We start from the raw sequence: 22,775 nt of genomic DNA on the forward strand, positions 1-22,775 counted from the left end.
CCTGTTTCCAGACTCTACAAAAATGCAGGATGGATTCACAGAAAAACTACAATTTACTAAGTGTGAAAACACCTACTACATTGCTGTTTCTCCTCTCTGGTTTAGTATCCTTCGAGAAGTTTCCTTTTTAATTTATAAATAAAGGGCTTCAGACGGGTTATTTCAAAGAATACAAGTCCCCCTTGGGCGAACTCTTTTCTACTTGCCTACAGCAATTCTTGATTGATGGTCTTCCTACAACTTCAGGCCTGAGTGCTGGTGAGTATTTTGAAGGCTAGAGAGTATCTCAAGGCCACTGCTTGAGAGATAGCACTTCCCTATGGCCTGAAAGAATGGTCACCTCAGACATACTCTAGGAGCATTTTAGAAAGAAAGAAACCCAAGACTCTGGCTTGAGTCTCCCTTATGTATTGCTGACTTGCTTCAGAATATTATAAATGGCTCTGAGCTATCTCAGATGGGACATCGTCTGCACTGTGGGGGAGCTGACACTAAGAGCGCTATGAGGCTAACGTGAGTGTTCGGGAATATCCAACCTCTTATTTTCTCAGAATGAGTGGTAAATAAGTCTCATCAATACTGACTTGGGATATCTACAGCAAGACTGCTATGTTAAAAGTCAGAGATCACTGGTTTTTGAGGCAAACCAGGAATGAGAATGAAGATTTTCTATGCCAGGTTTTCTAAACCTAAGAGACAAATAGTGGGGGTCACACCAATGTCTTCTCTCTTACTGAGTCATTTTGTAAGTAAACTGCACCTCTAGGAGCTTGTGAGCCTCAGAAGAACTGAGAGGATAACTCTCAAAAACATGGATCATATTCTAGAAAACACTGAAATATCAACTATCTTAATCCATATAATAACACACATGACTCAAGTGTGTCAAGTGTCTGCAGCTACCAAATAATTTGAACAACTCCTTTGCCCTGCAAGAGAGGAGAAAAGGAAAGGGGATAAAAAGAAGGAGGAAGAGGAGGAAGAGGAAGCAATGTCCCTTTGGGAGAGAGGAATTTGAACAATATTGGCAGGTAGCTAGAGAGAGATGTAGTAAGGAGGAAGGAAAGTGCTAGAAACAATATCTGGTTGGAGAGCCAGGCAGGGAGTGATTAGCATAATCTGCACTTCCTGCAAGCTCCAAAACGTCTTCCTGCAATTATAACCTCCCTGGTTAGGGGGCCTGAGGTTGGAATCTCTGACTTGGAAGTTGCTTGTGGGGTGTCTGTGGGTACCACTTCAGTCTCAGTCTTTCAACTGCAAAACAGGAAAAGTCGTGCCTGACGTGGGGTCAACAAAGATCATTCCTAGGAGCCCTCGACGGCACCTGCAACACAGTGAGTTGTTTTGCTCTCAGACCTGAGCTCTTCCGGCTACTGTCTGAGTCCCGGTGTTTGCCCTGCTCACCCTTATAGACTCCCTGGATTCCAACTGTCCAGCTGCTCCAGCACAGGAGAGGGTTCTCTGAAGCCCCTTCCTCTCCATTGTCCTCTGATGCCATCACTGGAGAGTACGTCTTAAACCATTATAATCTCTCCTTTCCCCCTTGTTCTTCACTAGGCTATTGATCTTGTCTTTACAAAGGCGTTCCATTTTACTACAGTATTCCGCTCTTTTTGTCCTCTCTCCCAGCCTTAAACTGCTGTGCATATGTGTGTAGACAGAGGCTCATAAGTGTCAATCCTGAAGGACTGAAATTTCTTTTTTCTTTTTTAACAGGAGATCTCTCATTGTTTTGAAACTCACCCAACAGGCTAGCTAGGCTGGCCAGCCAATAAATCTCAGGAATTTGCTTGTCTCCACTTCCCCAGCATTGGGGTTCCAAGTGCTTACGGCCCTGCTGGCTTCTTGTTGTGTTGATGTTTTAAGATTTATTTATTTCAATCTGCATGCATAGGGGCTGTGGAGGTCAGAAGAGGGTGCTGGGTCTCTGGAACTGGAGGTGAAGCTGGATCGTCTCTAAGAGCAGCAAGTGCTCCTAACAAGGGAGTCAAGTCTCCAGCCCCTTGAGCTAGCTTTCTGACATGGGTTTTGGGATCAAAATGAGGTCCAAGTACAGTTTTTTTTTTTTTTTTGTTTTTTTGTTTTCTTTTTTAAACTACTATTTCCTTACCTGCCTTACATTTGGTCCCTGTGGAATGAAATGGACTTTCATTGTTCACAGTTTTGCTCTATGTGTCCCTGTGAATGCTAGTTAGTAAGTGTTGAAGCATTACTCTTGGTCATACCTGGTGGGTATGTGTGCAGCACTTTTTGCTGTCCGTCATTCCTGTTATCTCCGTCTCTCTATTCATGCTACCCTACACACAGATGTAAGAGATCCCCGTGCCTTTCTGAGTTTGCCATCTAAGTTTCCCCAAGGCATCTAACAGCAGCTTACTTTCTATCTACCAACAAAGTTGGCTTGGTCACTTTGTCTCATGCACCCCTAGGAGTGGCTTCCTCTAGGAATCTGCTTCCTACTCCCCCCCCCATCTCATTTGTGGGAATGTTTCATCCTCTCTCCTTTGCTTCTTACCCCCACATGGAAATAGAACTCCCCCACCCTCCAGATGCCTCTGTTAAAAACAACTCCATAGCCGTCTCTAGCTAGAATGACTCTCTCCCTCTTCCCCACCTTGATAACCACATTTTCCCGTTCCCATGGAAGCTGTCATTTCTGCATTTTGTTGAAACTCTTATGTACATGTTTTATTTCTCTGAAAAAAAAAAGTATGGGGAGGGGGTTGATGTGATTCATCCTTTCATGCACTTCCAAACTCCTAGCACAATGCCTTGCCCTTAATACAGCAGAAGATAGGTACCTGCTGATTAAACACCATAACAACAACCCCCATATAGCACCTAGCGCTGCATTTACTGAAAAAGACATGGTATTTACAAAGCACATTTTCATTTGAGAAATTCTACATGTGAACCAAATCAAAAACAAAAAACCAAAGAAAACAACCACCCCAAAATAAAAAATACTAACAAAACAACAAAGCAAAACAACCCCTAAACCAAAAACCAAATCACCCCTCCCCCCAAAAAAGTGGAAGTGTTTCTGGTTTGTTATAAAAGCCAAAGGACCTATACTGCATTGGTAAAGCAAGGGAACTTGCTCCAAAATTTATATTCTTATAATTTTCAGAGCTGGGCCCCCATTTTGGGGCAAGTCATGAACCTTGATATCAGGGTTGAATAATTCAGACAGCAACATATTCTAGATGACATCACAGTTTCTTCCAACAACCTCATTCTAATAATCAGAACGAGCACTGATGTTCAGCCATAATACATTGCCTTCCCTGCCTCTACAGAGGAGCCCAGAGAAAGGAGCCTGACTTGGAGAACCAGGAATGACTGGAACACTCATGATTGGAAGACACCTTTCTATCTAATGAGTTGGAGGGATACCTTTCATGTGCGTGTCTATGGGATGGGTATGTGTTTGTGTGGGTGCACATATGTGCAGGTGCATAAACACATGTATACATATGTGTACGACTGTCATTCACTAGGTGCCATCTATATTTTCTTTTGAGATAGGTTTCTCATTGGCCTGGAGCTCGCTCAACAGTAGGCCCAGGTAGCCTCCCATCTCTGTCTCCTCAGTTCTGGGATTACAAGTTCATATCACCACTTTTGGGTTTTCAGCTGGGTTCTGGTCTATGGGTATTGAACTCAGGTCTTCAAGCTTGTATGGCAAACTCACCTCTCACTGCTTTCCTTCCTTTCTCCCTCCCTCCCTCCTCCCTCCCTTCCTCCCTCCCTCCCTCCCTCCCTCTTTTCCTCTCTCTCTTGTTTTGTTGAGACAGGGTTTCTCTGTGTTCTTGGCTGTCCTGGAACTCACTATGTAGACCAGGCTGGACTCGAACTCAGAGATCTGCCTACCTCTGCCTCCCAGGTGCTGGGATTAAAGGTGTGCACCACCACCGCCCCGCACATAACTTATTTTTAATGAGAAAGAACAAGCTGGGTTGTGTTACACGTCACTAAAGATGGACTTCCTTGCTCCTCTTAATATTTCTTATTATCAGCCACAGCAAACTCAAAGGAAACTCAACACGCGTCTTACCTGTGTAATCCAATCCCGCTCCCCCATACACATTTTAGCTCGAATTTTCTTGTTTGGGCAGAGCATTCATACTGCTAACTGGGGATGGGGATATGTCCTCCTGTATATGCAAATGGTCCCGCTAAAGGTGCAGAAGCCTCCTCTCTGCTGGTGGGAAGTGGAGACGAAACGTGTGCACTCTCAACCTCACCTGCGCACACCCGAGTCACCCCCTTCATCTGCTACCGTTTCCTGGTTTGTGCCTTTTTGTGTTCACACATTAACAACATTAACAACAAGGTGTCACTTCTCCTGCTTGCCTTTTGACCAATTTCTGTGAAATCAATGGGATAAAACTTCAGAAAAAAAGCAATTTGCAAATGCCATATGCAAAGCATTTTACTTTCCTCTCCCAGGCTGTGTCTCTGCATTCGCCGTGCTCATGAGTATGTGTGAGGGTATGTGTGTCTGTTTCAAGGAGCTGTGTCATTAACTGTTACCATGCATGACAAATGAGAACAGAGAGGGCTGGGGGCTGGCTACAAGGCTTGGTGTGAGCACACACTGTCATGGAAACCATGCTAGGAGCCCAGATGAAAAAAAATTAATTTTCAGCTTTCTTTCTGAGACAGAGGATTGAAAAGAATGACAGTTGTCTACAGAAGTCCCACCATTCTTGGACCTTAAGAGAACAGCTGATCAAAATGGCACCTTTCCTCCTGGAGCGTGGGTCCAGTGGTCACAGCCCTGTTTAGAGCAACACATTAGTTCTTTGACAGAATACCTAGCGGGAGTCAATAAAACAAGGCCCCCTGTCCCCCTGTCCTCCCCCCCAAGTAAAACTTCTCTTGAAGCTTGCTTGAGTCACCAGGTGACTCCAAATGATATCTATAGGCAAACTTTTGACCAACTGAAGAAGAGACTGCTTTTCTTTAAGGAAATGTTAGGTTCCTCTCCTGATCTCCCCAGATCTAGAAATGAGGATGCCACACTTAAAAAAAAAAAAAAAAAAAACAAAAAACCAAAAAACTCCTTAACTTGATAGCTGTCAAGAAAATGCTGACCACCAACACTAACCTTAGAAATGATTAAAGTGAGAGCTTCATCTTACTCTTAAGAAAGAGATTAGAATATAAACAAAATGTAGACCAAAGCTTGACCAAACAAAAACACAGAGAAAAGACTCAAGAGAGTCTGTAACCTAAGCACAAAGGCCTCCCAGGAAACCTTGCCAGCCTGTTGATGTTGGACAGAGCAGTGGAAGGATTCTTTGGGTTCTTAAAGCTATTCAGCCAGTGGTGTTTTATTATGGCAGATAGCCTAACCTACTCACCTAACACCTGTTGGTGATTTGCTGGTTAGAGAGTTTATGAAGTTATTTTCTTCTTTATTTTTTCAGTAAAAACATTTAGTCCCCTTTTTTCTTGACTGTTTTTTTTTAAATGATAAATAGTTTTTAATTCCTTTCGGTTAGATTCACAAGAAACACCATAGTTTCCTATCTTTTTGGGCGTTTGTTTCACATGCATGCACGCATGTGCTCATGCTTGTGCAAACACACATACCTGTGTGTGTTCAGTACCTGTGTTTGTGTGTTCACATGTAGTGGTTGCATGTGTGTGGATACATATTTATGTGAGAGTGTGCATGTTTGTGTGTGTATATGTGTGTGTGTGTGTGTGTGTGTGTGTGTGTGTTCATATGTAGGTTGAGGCCCAATATTTGTTGACACTGGGCAGCCTTCTTGATAACTCTCCAACTTACATTGAGGTAGGATCTCTTGTTGAGTCTAGAGTTCATTGTTTTAGTTTGTCTGGTAGTCAGCTTACTGTAGGGATTCCCTGTCTCCTCCTTAGCTCTAGGATCACTGGTGGGCAACACCAAACTGGCTTTTACTTGGGTTCTTGGGATCAGAACCCTGGTCCTCAACCTTACCCAGTAACTACTATACCAGCTGAGGCATGGCCGCAGCATACATCTTTAGTTTTAGCAGACTTTTTATTTTGTTTCTCTCAAAAGGGAGGAAGGTAGAAATTTCTACTTAGCATTTTGTAACTGAGGAAAGAAAACTAACTGATTTATTGAGGGTACAAGCTGAGCTTGTGCATATCCTGTGCTGCCTTTTCCACACGTGGCCCTTTGCCTTGCATCTCTACACTGCACTGTGGTCATGTCAAGGGTGTTTCTTATCATTAACATGTACTTCCCTTTCTAGAAATGTATCTCACTTTTCCTTGAAGTTTGGTTGGGTTGTTTGTCTTGTTTCTTGTGAATTTGGCATTATCTGTGGGCTTTCTAGGAAAAGAAGCCCTGTATGGTTTTCTTCACCCTTCCTTCCTCACAGCAATCCCCAAGAGGAAATTTTATCTACTTAACTATTTTCTTGGAAGGTGGAAGCTAGGCATCTGCATACTTTTACCTCTTAGCCTGAAGCTGTGGATTCTAGATTTCACAGTATGCTAAATACTCAAAGAATGCAAGAAGAGGGCTTCGAGCACCTTTAGATGAACCATACTGTGGTTTTAGAACCTTGGGAATGTAGTCATAGATCATTGTGTTCTTTCTGCTCTAGTGGGATAAAATCCCCAAGATTCCCCAAGATTCCCCAAGATTCCCCAAGCCCAGCAGATTCAGGCTGAGACAAAGAAAGAAGAAAATCAAACAGGTTGCATTAAGCAACATCCATTCACTGGACACCACGTTGGACTTACAAGGGCTGCCTTGTGGGCCACTCTAACAGTTAGATCGGCAGAGTGGTATTCCCCAGGGAGTGGTGCTCAGGGTGATCTGGGGGCCAGATTTACTCACCTAGGGCTACCACTGATATCCCGTACAAATTAAAATCAAGCATGTCCAAAGCACAGGGACAACGATACCTTTTTACATAGAGAAATAGACAAGTTAGAGAATTCATTCCAAAGCATGCTGAGGACTATGGATGTTAAGGTAGAAATTCTCACATATGTTTTATTGTCTGACACATGAAAGGACATGAATGACCTGGTTTGGTTTTGGAGGGGGGTTGGTTGGTTTTTGTTTGTTCTTTTTTTGTTTTTGTTTTTGTTTTTGTTTTTGTTTTTGGTTCAAAAAGTCTGTGGTCATTACTGTCATACAAGGAGACCAATGATGATGGCAGGTACTTACAGTTTAAGTTGTTACAATTTTCTTATCTACATTGCTTTATCCATGTCTAACACTTTCTATTTTTAATACAATCTCAAATTGTATTGAATGGTAGCAACTTCAAATTGCTATCATCCAATTTTATAGATGCGCAAACCGAGTCTTAGGCCAACAAGTCTACTTCATGCACACTCATTAAACCAGTGTCAGAAGTGAAGTAAGAATACAGCTCAACCTGACTTCAGAACCTGTTAATTTAACTGAAGTACCTGTATTACTGTAAGAATTGGATTTTCCAAATCTGTTCTGTGTTACATCTTCTGATCTCATGTTCAATACAGTATTGAAATACCCAGGAGGGAACAAAATGCCATCTAAAAGGCATTTCCCAGAATGTCCCTTGTGCAGAAAGTAACATAGAAGTCTTTTACGAAGCTGTAAGCCAGTGTTCTTAGCATAGAAAATGTAGGGACCCAAAGCGAGGCATGTCATCAAATTGTAGGAAATTAGCGTGCAAAGCAATGTGCTCAAAGCTAAGTGGTTCAGAGCCTCATGTTTTGCAGTGTCTGGAGGTCATCTTTAGGAATGTGGAAGGGGGCTTTCTCCTCCAGCTGAGCAAGATGCCCAAAGGAAAGCAGGCCAAGGGAAAGAAAATGGTCCCAGCCCTCGATGTGAAAACAACTGAAAGTCAAAAAGGTGGTCAATCCTATGTTTGAGAAAAGGCCCAAGAACTTCGGCATTGGGCAGGACATCCAGCTCAAAAGAGATCTAACATGATGTCAAATGGCCCCACTACATCAGGCGGCAGCAGCAAAGAATCATACTCTACAAGTGGCTCAAAGTACCTCCTGCCATTAACCAGTTCACCCAGGCCCTGGACAGGCAAACAGCTACTCAGATGCTTAAGCTTGCCCACAAGAACAAGCCAGAGACAAAGAAAGAGAAGCAAGGGTTACTGGCCTGTGCTGAGAAGAAAGCTGCTGGCAAAGGGGATGTCCCAAGTAAGAGACCGCCTATCTTCCAAGCAGGAGTCAATACAGTCACCACCTTGGTGGAGAACAAGAAGGCTCAGCTGGTAGTGATTGCCCATGACATAGACCCTACTGAGCTGGTGGTTTTCCTGTCTGCCCTGTGTGGAAAGATGGGGGTCCCCTACTTAATCATTGAGGAAAAGACCAGGCTAGGGTGCCTGGTTCAAGGAAGACATGCACCACTGTTGCCTTCACACAGGTTAAGTCAGAAGACAGGGGTGCTCTGGCTAAGCTGCTGGAAGCTATTAGGACCAATTACTACAGGTAGGACAAGATCTACCACTCCTGGGGAGGCAACATCCTAGGTCCTAAGCCTGTGGCTCACATTGCCACGCTGGAAAAAAAAAAAGCAAAGGTTAATGAACTCACCACTAAACTGGGTTAAATGTACACTAAGTTTTCTGTACATAAATATAATTATAAGTATGAATAAATAAATAATATCTTAAAAATAAACTTAGTTTTCTGTATATAATCACAGTGCAGAAATAAGGGTCTCCAGCACATTTAAGTTGATAAAACTTTAGACAAAAGCAACTCAATTATTTAAGCAAAGTTTTCCCCCAGGGACTACTGTGGCCTCTACAAGGTGGCGCCTGGGCTGCCCTCATATTTATCATAAATATTTGTAATATTATAGCACCTATTCTTCAAGTGTACGTTTTAGTTTAAAACTTCAGGATATCTTTTGGCTTTCTTGGGTATCAGAATAAATACCCTATCAGACACCCGAGAAAGGCTAAATGAAAAATGACAAAATGACAAGGCTTTTGGATAGTCAAATGTGGTGTGTGGTCTTTGAGAGTTAAAAGCCACTGATAAGACATTTCTATTTGAATAGTGTAATGCCCCGCCACATAATATCGGTTCCATTTTAAAGAGTTGCTTGAGTCAGCACATTTACTTCACACAATTTGCCCAAATCTGGGAGTAAGGTGAGAAAAAGATAAGATACAGCAGAAACTTGAATATCCTTTCATAGTTTTCTTAAGGACATTTTCCCTTCTGTTTTAAGCATCACTGTGCTGTGTTTAGTGCCCCTCGGTTTGTCAGAGAAGAATAACAATTAGAAACCAACTCTTCTAAGGCATGTCTAGTCTATGTATCTGGTCTCTAAAAGCCAGTGCCCGACATGGTCTGTTTAAGGCGATCCTCATCCGGAGTGAGCCAGTGAACAGATTCGGTGTGGATTCTAAGGCAACAAGCCTTAGGACGCGATTCCCAGACGCTCCATCGCACGAAACCCAGTCCGTGTTTTCCCATTTTCCATTTTCAAGTTATCTTTCACTTGTATCTACAGCTTTCCCCCTGCCCACTTCCCCCAAAGAACAGCTTCTGATTTCAGGTTTTGCCTTTCTTTTAAGTCAAAAACTTCCCGAGGCTCCTAAGAGCCGGCTTGAGCAGGCACCCAGAGCTCCCGGTGACTCCACTGCAGTGGAGTCTCCGAGAGGATATCCTGCTCTAGAAAACATCACCAGACCTAAACCAGTCCTCAAGGATAGACTATGTGACAAATTAGGGACATCCTAGGAACTGGGCTCGAAGATTTTAAAACCAAATCAATTGATGTTGACGGTTCCCTTCCCAAAAGAAAAACTCCTCTAAACCATGCAAAGTGTAAAGCAAAAGACGCCTAAAAAAACCCACAAAAAGCACCCAAATAATTTCAGATCCCTGCGCCTACCTTAAAGACAGCCTAGATCTCTGGACTGACACACACTCATCCACACTGGGTCTGGTCTGTAGCTCCTCAACAGCTGTGCTTTCACAGAGTGAGCCACAGCCTCCCCAGGGGCTGAGTTCTGCAAACACATAAGCCACACACACAGCCTTGCGGTGCCAGGCAGCCCCTTCCTTTCCCTTCCCGGCGCTGCCAGAGCCTGGCCACTGACCAGCTCCTTCGTGGAGAAGTTGGGGGAATCAATCCAATTCACCCCACAGAAGGTGGCCGAGCATCTCAACAGCAGGGGACCACTGAACCCCCCTTTCAAAGCTCAGATACCGACCACTCCCAACCCCCAGCCTCATTAGAATCTCAGAACAGCAAGCAGACAGATCGCCTTCTGCGTGGAGCCCCGGAGACCCTGCAGGGTGGTGGTACCCACCTACCCCGCCCCCGAGGCTTGACGCGGTCACCTCTTACCTTCACAGAGCCCAAGGTCTCCAAGGAGTCCAGCTTTTCACTCGAATTGGGAGGCAACTGATTTGGGAAGCAAGGGACATTTTGAAGTGAAACAGAAAGTAGCCTGGGGAATCCAACCCAGACCCTGGACCTGCACTTGACCGCCCCCAAGCTCTGTGAGCCTTTAGACTCAGCCGCTCCGCAGCTCAGCTCCTCTGGCTCAGCTTGGGAGGATCCTAAGGACCCAACCGCGGAGAAGTCTGGAACTCTCAGTCACCGCCTGAGCTGCTGCTTTTTTTTTTTTTTTTTTTTTTTTTTTGAATATTTGTTGAGCTTTTTATTATGCAGTTTGTCTCCTAAAGGGAATTAGCAATACTATCACCCAACTCTCTGGGCTCCATTATATAATTTAAATGGATCCAACCGCAACACTCCGCCACCTCAAGTCCCCAGCCCAAACTCCAGGCAGCATTCATATCCTCAGAGACGCCCAAAACACCAGACTATGACAATTCATCTTTCCAGAATTTTCCTTTGGGGACTGCCTTCCGGCATGGGTACAGAACCTCCTAAATGCTGGTGCTGGACAAAGAGAGATTTCTCGGGATGTAACTGCCGTAGTTTTCTTGAGTGGTTTCAGATAAGTGTCTGACCCCAGGATTAAAAAGTCCCACATAGCTTTGTAACACAAGCACAAATTCTGAAGGCTCTAGTGTTTATTACTGTCGTCACATTTTTAAATTCTAGGAGTCAAAGGGTTTTGGACTTGAGGGGTCTTTAGCCACCTCCCCGCCTCCACCTTCCCTGAACCTGATCTGTCTGTCTATATTCTTCCCCCAAGCTCTTCAAAGACACACGATAGCCAAGAAAGAGCTGCTAGCTTGGTATGGACAGTGAAACCTTTTCCTTTTACCCCACCTTATCCCAATCCCCAAGGGCAAATGACTTTTTTGGAAGCCACCATACTCCTGGATGAACGGCTCGGTCGATTCCGTTCTAATTTACCTGATAAACATATGCCTTGTCTTGCTGAATGACGCCTGCTGAGGGGCCACTGAGAAATGGCTGCGAATGCAGAGGCCCTGTGCAAACTGGGGATGAGCACACCACAATGGGCAGGTTTACAAAACCCCAGCCTGTCGTTCACAAGACACCATGATGATTTTTATGCATAGTGGGATCTGGTCCTTCCAGTCTCCAAGTTAGCTGGGCCTTGCTGCAAGCTCTGGGGTGGACTTGCTTTTTCTTTGGAAATAGCCAGTAACTGCAGTGTCTGTATTTCCCTCCTTTCCCCTCCTTCACCCTCCATCCATGTCTACCAAGGGAAACCGACCCCATAAAGAGAAATAACTGCCTCGGATAATGCTGTGCTAACCACCTACCCTCACAACCCTCTGAAGTGAGCTGGTAGGAACTGCCACTGTGCCCTCTTTAGAGAAGCCAGTGACACAGGCAGGAATTAGCAAGCAGTTCTTCCCTGCTTGGACTTGCAAAGACCAGATACGTGTGAGGAAAATCTAAGTGGCGTGTCTCATCCCACAGGTGTAGTAAATGCCATAAACTTTCAGTGATAGCTGCTGCCAGAATGACCTTCTTAATAGGAATGAGGACGCATTGGGATATATTAGAAAAATCAGAAAATTGAACCTTAGTAAGTGGGCAAAGAACAATAATGGGAAAGCATACATAGATTATCTGAATAATTTGAATTTCATAGATAAGTCCTTATCAATAGAAATATAATAAAAACCAAAGACATAATCTTAAAATTTATAGTAGCTACATTAAAAAAAAACGAGTGAAATAATTTTTAGAATATATTCAAAATACGATTTCAACACGTAATTTGTAAACATTGATAGACTATTATGTATTCCTTTTTCTATGTCTGACTTCTAATTTGTATTTTACGCTTGTATCACATCTCAGGAACAGCCAAGTCACATTGGAAGCCCTCGGAAGTCACAGGCAGTCACATAGAGTGATTACCACATTAGATGGCCTAGCCCTGGATTATATTTAGCCATTGTGGGGTTCGATTCCATTCCTTTTGTCTGTATTGCCTAGAAACTTTACAAGAAGAATTTGTGCTGCTAGTCAGACACCCAGAGTTAGATCCCTGAAATCCATATGGTAGAAGGAAGGAACCAACTCTCCCAAGTTGTCACCTAATGTCCACATATCCTGTCATGTGTACCCTTACAATAAATGTAGTAACTAATGTAATAAGTGTAGTAATGTGACAAGTGTAAAAACAAAAATAAATCAATAGAAAGGGTTTTTCTCTTCACTTGGTTCTAACTCCACTTTTGTTTGTGCTGCCAGGGAAGCACGAAGAATGAAACAAATAAATCTTGGCTTTGTAGAAAGTTGCTTCTTTGGGTCATCCGTTCTGTTCGAGTTAGAATCCTCAGTGTCACATTTGACCCCATGCCCTACGTGTCTTTCTCCTCTCTGCTCATCTCCTGAAGCCCCTGAAATAAACCATCCAATCTTATAAAAGCTACCAGCCACCTTTCTAAGCCACCGGGTCTTGGTTATAACCTAAGGCTCCCAAGAACACATGCCTGGTTCTCAAGCCTCTGCCTCCTCCTTCAGATTCATTTTCCACCTTGTCATGACTGTGCATATGTGTCAGACTCAGGCATTACATCACACAACTTCTCTCCTTAAAGACTTTAATAGAAAACCATTCCCTTTCAGATAAGATCCCCACTGTCTGGTGTCACACACTAGAGCTTTACTATATACACTGGCTTTGGGGACTTTTCTTTCTTGCCTCATTCCTTCAGTTGCTTGGCTCCGTTTGGTCTGTGTCTTTTCCTGTGACATGGTCTCCCTGACTCAATGGATGATTTTGTTTATAGCCAGAGTTCTCTGCCCAGAACATCCATCCTTACAATACTTATGCCTGACCAAATACTGTACATTTCTAAAGGATGCTCAGACTCCGACTGAGCTTTTTATTCTATGGGTCTCCAGTCTATGTCACCACACCACCTTTATAAATATATATAGTATAGCCACACATGATGATGTCATTGCAGCACTCAGGCAGAGGAGACAGGAGGATTACATCCCTGAGGTCAGCCTGTGATACACGGAAGACCCAGCATTAAGGACAACGGGTGCATTATATAAAACAACTGTCTCAATGTACCATAATCATATGATAATGACCTCCTCAGGTCTCACGGACAGGTTGCCTTTGAGTTCACCTTGAAACATGAGATGTTCATGAGCAACATGACAAATACATGCCTGAGGGATTCGAATATCTTCCCCCCATTTCCTCACTAAGCCATAAATCAGCACCACTATCATGACTGTTCTCATGATTACACATCAGTATTCTTAGTACTTAGCATTAGATTCTGTGGTAGGCATCTTGTACATTGCACCTACCTCCAACAGTAAGGAATTCCATTTATTATCAGTGCATTGGGGGTCCATGTTTTCATCCTGCTATTCTTGGGCAACTCTATGAGACACTGCACGAAGTTCTTGCCAAAGCCATATTAAGTCTAACAGGTTTTTAGACTGAGATTAGTATGGTTCTGCTTAATTGTGGAAGGTCTGCAATCCTTTAAATGAGAGAGGTCTGAGACCGGAGGATTCTTACTTGGAAGACGGGGAGCTGTTTCTTAAGACTTCCCAGAACAAAGCAGAGCCTGATAGGAAAGTGGTCTGAGGCTCCAGAATAATCTATAACACGGCAGTTATTTCCACGGTCCCTGCCAAGTTGGTGCCATGACCAATATCAGAAGCCATTTTTCATACTGCTTTGGTCATCTCAGTGCAATGTATGTGGCCTCGTCGCTTGGTGCGAGCAATGGAAAAAGGCAGTTTCCTGCAGGGTGAGGCTGCTGTTGTTGCTACCTTTAATTTGCTCCAAAGTGCCACATGAGATTGATGTCATGACTTGGGTCCAGATAAAACTGAGACAGGAGTAAAGACCCCCGAGGGATGTGAGTGGAGTCAGAAATGGCTTCGAGAGCAGAATCGGCAGGCCTGGGGTTGGATTCAAGCCACTCCGCCTGATCACGCAGGTCATTTATCCCAATTTTAGTGAACACAAGCAAAAATCTGGTCTGACTGCCCCTAGCCAGCATGACTCTGAACCTCCTTTTTCTTATTTCTGAAACACAGACAAGACCCCTTTTGTAGAGAGATTTGGTGGAAATTGACTGGCTGTTCCCGGTCAATGATAAATGTCACGTGAGTGTCTTCCGGCAGATGTTCATGTTGTAGTTGTGTTTCCTAAAGGTGGGCATGACAGACCTTGTCTCTTACCCATATATTTGAGAAGCTGGATGCTCTCCAATCAAGTGGCAGAGTCTGATTTGTCTTCTGAATCTAAATGGGCTCAGCCATTCGCTGGCATTCTTTCAGCTGGTTAATTCTAGGGATGGAAGAGGCTTCACTATAAGAGGCAATGTCATGAAAACCGACTCTCGTCATGAAAACCAAGGGACCATAATGACCATAATTCCTCAGTTAGAAAAAAAGGGGGAGCTTGTGAAGCCCGTTATACCCCTATGAAGACTGTTGACTCTGCAGGCAAGCAGGCTATTGTGAGTTCATGACTATTGTGGTTCCATCATATCCAGTGACACTCCTCCCTGATGTCTGGCTCATACAATCATTTTCCTCCCTCTTCCATGATAGCCTCTGATCCTTGGAGTGTTTGTGCATGTGTATGTGTGTGTGCATGTGTGTGAAATGGATGTCCCATTTATGGACACTTACTCTCTGTACTTGAAGAGGGTGGCTTTTGGTGGGTTGATGACTTTCCAGCAGAATGCACCACACCCAGGAGCATATTAATAGCCCAAGTAGACTTAATGGGTTATAAGAAAAACAACAACAACAACAGCCACAACAAACCATGAAGTTGAGAGGGCATGGGGGTGGGGATAGACCTAGGAGGGGATGCAGAAGAAATAGGGCTGAACATAATTAAAATGTATTATGTAAAATTCTCAAAATTAATATATATGTGCAAAACGAAAACAAAAGCAATGCAGCCTGGTGGTGCAAATACAACCTATGTGCCTTGGACATACTAGCATGTGCTCTATTATCAAGCTACAACTCTATATTTACCTAGGCCTAATAGGTAGGCAGGTGGCTTTGTCTAGCATGCAGGCACTTGGCTGGCTTGAGGCTGCCATACTGAGAGGAAACCTACCCTGCTCTGCAGGAAGGGCCCAGAGACAGAGTTTCCAAGTGTTTCATCCTTACTGCTCAATAGTAGCTGCCTGACACATAGAACTAGAACCACTCAGCCAAATCCTTTCCAATTCCTGACTCATAAGGCCATGGGGGGTATAAGGTCGTAGTAAAGAGGAAAAGTGCTAACGCAGTGGTCAAGGAAACCACTTTGGCTTAAGTAGTCTTTAAACTTGTATGTGAATGAATTGTCATTTAAATGATCTTTAAACTTGTCTTAAATGGTAGTAATCACCATCCCCACACTCCATTCTGGTTGCACATCTTTTTTAATGGACATGCCCTTTTGGCTAGTTTGTATCTAAGCTGTATTACCCAAGGCCCACCTCCTCCAGGACGATTCCCCAGATAATCATAGAGCTTTGGGCAATTTACTTGTTTTCCTTTTCTATTGAGTTCTTAGGTTTTGAGAACAGTGTCTACATTGGGAGATGCGGCCTTTGAATACAAACATTTTGTGTAGCTATGCAGGGCATTTGTGGGTATTTACTCTTTGGTTTGGGGTTTAGGTCAGGTTCTGTATTTTCTTAAGTTTATTCTTACAGTAATTTCTGCCACCTGATTATTTTAGACTTCTGCCCTAGTCCTCAAATGAGTGTGTTCCATTTTATTTCAGAATGTTTTGGGTCTTAGCCTGCCAATGAGTAACCAGGTGAAATCTGTTCAGAAGTCAAATTTAATATAATGCTAGTTAGGAAATATCCAAGTACATCGAGGATGAGAACCACACATGCACACGGAGGAGAAGCAGATAATGGACCCAACTGAATATAATATAATCATGGAAATATACTCTTCCCCATGTCTGCAGTGCTCAGGCCTTGGAATCATGTAGGGCCAGAGAGACAGAGACAGGGAGACAGAGAGAGAGAGCTCTAACCTCAGAGAGAAGAGAGATTCACCTGGATCACTCAGACCCTATCAATTTTCCAGATGTTTTATAGCCTCTGTGAAGCTTCAGATCTTGAAAGCTGTCCATTTAACCTCAGAAAGGGGAGGGGGGTCATGGTTATTATTATTATTATTTTTGATATACTAACTGTCACTAATTCATACATGAGTGGAAACAAACTGCACATTCTGATCTCATTATTGGTGAGTTTCACAATCCTTTCCCAAGGAATATCCTGCAGACCCATGAACACCCTAGTGATATCACCGTGAAGATCTGACCCGAGGATGAGTGGTCTTGCTTGTGTGAAAGACACATGTTTTTCATTTTAGCATGTTAGGCATATAGATCAAGGCTGTCCCATACACTGGGTAGATACCAGCTGTGTAGCTGTCTTGGTAGGAACAGAGGCAGTCTAAAGAGAGATTTGCCTGTGTCCCTTTTCAAACTGACTTATTATGGAGACAATGGACCCTAAGAAGTTGAAACTTCCTCAGGAGGCTCATGCTGGGGGGAAGAAAGGGGTGACAGTTGTTGCCAATCAGAGGTGAGAGTTGTAGTCGGTTAAGGTGTTCTTACCTTTTGGCTATTGTGAATAATGCTCCAGTGAACACCTGAGTTTCAGTCTCTTTGGATCTCTGCCGAGGGGTGGAATAGCTGCCTGGGTTTATTCTCTGTTCCATCTTTCAAGGAAGGGGTAAGAAGTAATAACGTTTTAAATCATTAAATATCACCAGGACTCTGCAGAGGTCCAAGGTGTTTGGGAGAGAAACCTTGCTTCAGAGGAAGCGTGTTAGGGCTCCGTGTACCTGCGCATCTTCAGGACAGCTTCGTGAGACTATCCTGGAGGGCTCATGATTCCAACAGCCCATAATCTGCCTCCTGCAGCCAACCCAGAGGGATGCATACAAGTGCAACCCAGCCACTTAGCATCACAGAGTTGCTAAGGGACCAGCTGCCCGAGAGCTCTGTTCTTGCTGGCCCAGGCTGTCTGTGTGCTGTGAATTCTAGCCTGACTCAGCTCAGCCACTGCCAATAGGTCTTCTCTACACAGAGTACAGAACAGGCTTGTTCTGTCACTCGGGTCATCCAAAGGGCTGCCACTATAAACCATCACAGGAGGCATGCCCGAGTTCAAAACGAACCCCTTACAACTAACTGCACGGCGTATAATATTCTTCCTTTAGCACTGCGGGTTTCCACGCTGCCATGCTGAACCCCGAGCTCTTTAATCACGGCAGGAACCCACGTGGTCAAGGATCATCCTGTAATTGGTCTAATGCATCTGTATTGGTTGTTGACGTGCAGTCAGAACTGATGCAGCAGGCTGTGCTTCTGCCGCCGTGTGGTGGAGCAGGTGCTGTTACGGATTTCTTTTAGAAGTTTGGTTAATTATAACTTAAACTAACGGCAGGGGAGATGAGTCACTGACTTGTCCCTTTATTTCTTTTTATACCCCCACATCCCCAGCATGTCCTTTCTTAAAGCATTTACCCAGCGGGTGAGGTGTTACTCTGGTCCCCAGAAAAAGAATGATGGAACTTGATCACACATAGTACAGTGGATGGCGCCAAGCAGGTGACTGCCATCGCGATTGATTGATTGCCACCACGATTCTTTGTGATTTGGAAGGCAGTTCCTCCCTTCAGCCTATTGTTGAAATCCCGCACAAACAACAGGAAGGAGGTCTGTGTGGGGTAGAAGATCCAGTCTAGAGGTCAAGGAAGCTGGATTCGAACCCACCATTGCCAACAACAGCTTATGGAGAGAGGCTACTTCCGGTACACAGTGCCTGAAATTTTTTTAACCTGTGGGTCATGATTCCTGGAGGGGTGGGGAGGGTGTCGCGCGACCTTTTCACAGAGGTTGACTAGAACCATCAGAAAACACAGATGTTTACATTTTGATGCCTGGCAGTAGCAAAATTACAGTTAAGAAGCATCAGTGAAGATCATCTCATGGTTGGGGGTGGTCACAACAACACGAGGAATTGTACTAAAGGGTCACAGCATTAGGAACGTCGCGAACCGCTGCTCTAAGGGAAGAGGTCTGCTACGATGTGGCACAGGACTTCTAAATGACCCCAGGGCATTCTCAAGCTCTGACTGCTTTCAGGGCTTTAGTCTAAGCTGCGGATGCTGAACATAACACTTTCCGCCCTTGACTTCGATCTACCAATTCCCATCATTCCCCAGGTCTGTACAGGAAGCCACTTCCTCCAGGAGGCCCCACCCTCAACCCCTCATCAATCTCTCACCTCGGTTTAGATAAATGCTCTCTGCCCACACGCATCACTGAGATGTACCTCTGCTTGAAAGGCAGCGTGGAGGAGTGGGGTTGAATGGAAACTGATGAGCCACTGCTTTCTGCCTATTGTCCAGGCTCAGCCTTGGACGGACGCTGCTGGGATCTGACCCGGGAGGAAAAAGAGCGCTAGAGGGAGAGAACGCAAAGCCGGGCTCTCTGTGCTGGGTTATCTAAGGCAATCTCTCCTGAGATGACAGAGGAATGCAATGACTGCTGAATTACAGGCTCTGTGACTACAGTCTTTGGTGTCTACTCATTATCCTTAGAGTAGGGTGGATGACGGATCTTAAAACCTGGTAGGCTTGGGTTTTGTTCCAATTTGAGTTTGCGACTCAGAGAAGTATCTGTACCCTCTATTCTCATCTTTACTACATAAAGTGTGGGCCTGCCACACATATAGCGAGAGTCCCAGCAGCTTGATCTGTAACAGGTAAAGCTAGAAACGGACCCAGTCCACTGCAACACCAGTCAGTGATGGAAATCAAGCCATTTCCTCAGAAGCAACATGGAGAAATCAGAGACTAATATTGCGGAGTGGCAGGGCCCCTCCACTCTGAAGAAGAATTGTCGAAGCTGTTGGACTAGGTGGTGCAGATCAACGATCCCAGTAACTCAAGGGGCTGCGGCAAGAGGATCACAAGTTCAAGGCCAGCTTGGATTTGGGTCAGCCTGGGCAAATCAGCGAGATCCTATTTCAAAGTAAAATGGAGGCTGGGAGTACACGTGCCTACCAAGCGAAAGGCCCTGGGTTCAAATCTCAGTGCTTTAAAACTTAGGAAGAAAGCAAGAACACAAGAAAGAAAAGTGAAGGCTAATTTATAGCAACAGAAAGAAGGAAGGTTGCTAGGAGCAGGGGATGTTGAGAAAAGACTGGGATGGATTAAAGGAGACAGGGAAGAGTCTTTGGGGATGGAGCCTATGTCCATTATCTTGATGAGGAGAGTGATTTTTACAGACTTACTAATCCATCAGAAATTCTCAAACCGTGTGATGCAAATGCGTGCTATTTATGACATGCCCAAGTGCAGGCTCTTCAAACCCGTACAAAATTCAGAAGAGGATTGGAATTAAAAACCCGGCATCAGCCTGCACAAGCTGTGTACACTTTGATGACTTAGAAACGTAAGAACTTCTGCTTCAGGAAGCCGCTGTGAAGCTTAAAAAGCTAAATGCCTACCAAAATTTGCCTTTGCAAGCACGTCCTTGGATCCCGGAGAATTCCATGTTCTGTTTCGCACTGAGCTTTGTACTCACGCAAGTCAAGTTCGAGCAGTCATTCAAGAGACAACGAACAGCTCACATACAATGCACTTTTAGATTTCTTCTTGGCATTCGAGGTAGGAACAGTTTCCTGGCTGTAGTCTATAGAAGTCATCCTTCTCCTATTTACAGGAGTTACCATTTATCATCACCCTTTATAACACCGCTTATTGATATGCCATAATCTACTTACTATGTTTAACCTGTGTTCCTCTACTGGACCAGAAGTCCCTTGACTCATTCATTGTAATGGGAAAGCCACTTGACAACCGTTGCTTCACTGCTGAATTGGCCAAAGGCCCCATGCCCTCCACCAACCCTCTGTGTGGATGGTGATATGCTACTGGGTACCCAGAGTTCCCAACGCTGGCATCGCTGGGTTGGTGTTACTGGTGGCGCAAATGTCTGTTGCCTCAGGCATTTCACTGTAATAATGCAGAGTCAACTCTGGTTATCTGTTGTGGCAGCTTGGCAGATATCTTCCAGGGCTGACTTGGTTTTCTTTTTGGCATCCCAGCTGAAGTCACAAGGCAGTGGCTTTCACTACAGACTCTCAGGGAGTTCAAACTCTGAGTGGGTTGTGAGTATATTATAAAGTTCCAGAGACCTATCACCCCTACGGTGACCGCTCAGCTCAGCACGAGGTCTGCAAGGAGCATATACATACCCAGTGTAGACCAAGCACCCAGTTCAGTGAGCCCTTGGGACTCACTGTGAGAACTGAGTGAGGAGGGCAGCATCTTAGGATTTGCTTATCCGCCTCAGGAAAAACACTCTTTGTCCTGCTACCCGTGAACCCAGACACACACTCCACCACACATATGCCCCATAAATACCTGACATGCTCTCTCCCATCACTGGTGATATGGGTATTTATGCTACAAGCCATCTCTGGGCTTTGTTCACACTTTGGAGTGTGTCTCTTTGCACACAGTAATGACTGCCGATAACATTTACTAAGCATTTTTTTTTGTGTCCCACAGAATATTCATTGCTCATGCAGTCCTCATAGTGACCCACCTGCTGCAAGGCAGGGTACCATTGACATGTCGACTGTCACATTGTCTGTGACAATGGTCTATTTCTTTTTGTATGTTTCTGAGGACACCACTGTTCCATGTCTTCAGAAAGAAGCAGTGATGCCCATGGACACCCCTGGTTTAGCATGGACTTCATAAGATCTTTTCCTGGAATCCTAGTCTAGGAAGGAATTTCAAAACACCCCCTTTATTCATCTGCCCATCTTTACGTTGGTAAATATGCAAGTTATCCAAGATGGCAACTATGGCCGACATAATCTCAAAATATCTCCCAGTAAAGGACTCACATGGTCCTCATTATCCAGTTCCGATTTTGATTAGCATAGGCATAAATATTATATATTTGCTAAACTTCTTCTTATCAAGATGTAACCTAATTTATTCTTCATAGTCTTTCCAAGAGTAAATGTAATTTACAAGTAATATGCAATTATGTAAAATAAAATCATATATTCTTATTCCTTCCTCCTTTCCTTCCTTTTATGGTTTTCACAGTCTCTCTATGTAGCCCAGAACGGTCTTGAACTCACATTTTTCTGGCCTCTCTGAGATGTTGAGGTTATAGGAATGTCCCAACAGGCCCCGCTAATGACAAGCTCGCAGGTGGCTTCCTGGGCCTTCTTGTGCATTGTGTCACTGATCCAACAGAGAGAGAGAGAGAGAGAGAGAGAGAGAGAGAGAGAGAGAGAGAGAGAGATCTTTGTATCACCTAGACTATTTAGTACGATGGCAATGACAGGTACATAGTGGTTCTAGTTTGTGGTTAGAGAATAAGCACGAGACAGATGTGAAGAAGAGTATGTGTGTGCACCAAATCGGTTGCTTCCCAGGAATACTGTCCATGCAGAGCGAGTGGGTTCCTGGCCGCAGAACATGTGGCTAGAGAAGGCAAGCTGTCCTTGTTACCTGGCCTGGAGTTGATACTTCTTTCCACTCATCCAAGCAGTTCTCAGAGTTCCTGTCTGGCTCTGTGTTCTCTCTGATGATTCATTCCCAGGGAGAGAGACTAGGGAAGACGCCATTGTGCTTCAGTAGCTATTAGAGAACAGGTTCATTAGCAGTAAGGATATGCGGCTGCTCTCAGAGCAACACAAAGCAAATCAGTGAGCTGAATGCTTATGGGATTGTTTGACAACCTATTCTGGGCCCTGTGTCATTTCTCTTTCTGCCCATGTGTTCCCAACAGCGGTACAATACACACACACACACACACACACACACACACACACACACACACACATCTAAAGAGAGGGTCTGGGTGTTTATCCAATAGATTGAAAGTCATTTATTTGCAGTGCTTGGGTGGTAACATATTTTATCAGCCAAACAGAAATGTAAACACAATTTAGAGGAGATAATAGCTAATAGCCAAAGCTATGACCAAAAGACACTGTCATGTGTCCCACTGTCTTCAAACAATGAGTGCTCCTCCAAGGAGACCTCAAAGGGATTTAAAGAAAATTAAAACGAAGAGTGTTGAAAAGCGAGAAAGAAGGACCAATCTCGGTGGGTGCTAATGAGTTAGAAACTATCCAAGAATATCATGGGGAAGCTGGATGTTTGGAATGAAGCCAAGATGATAGAGTCACAGGGTCTAAGGGTTGGCTGTGCAACGACCATCCTCAGAAGAAGGTGAAAATGTCAGCTGCTTACAGGGGATGACTGAAGGGGAGTGAATCATTTGTTCCTGAGATTTGTGTCAAGGCTGAGAATCATTGTTGCTTTGGGGTCT

At 44.3% G+C, this 22,775-nt stretch overlaps 1 protein-coding gene across 2 annotated transcripts in view; it reads right to left on the bottom strand.

The window, feature by feature from the left end:
* PHACTR1 (phosphatase and actin regulator 1) overlaps positions 1 to 22,775 on the bottom strand; it is a gene marked incomplete at its 5' end in the record, with an annotated part of 446,140 nt that overhangs the window by 268,884 nt on the left and 154,481 nt on the right. The window contains one exon of one of the 2 annotated variants that reach the window (XM_080914801.1): positions 10,334 to 10,454. The exons of the other annotated variant lie outside the window; for it this stretch is intronic. Of the gene's footprint in view, positions 1 to 10,333; positions 10,455 to 22,775 lie in introns of those variants that run through there. 2 annotated transcript variants of the gene reach the window in all.

This window comes from Micromys minutus, assembly GCF_963924665.1.
Source record: "Micromys minutus genome assembly, chromosome: 1".
NCBI classification, from domain to species: domain Eukaryota; kingdom Metazoa; phylum Chordata; class Mammalia; order Rodentia; family Muridae; genus Micromys; species Micromys minutus.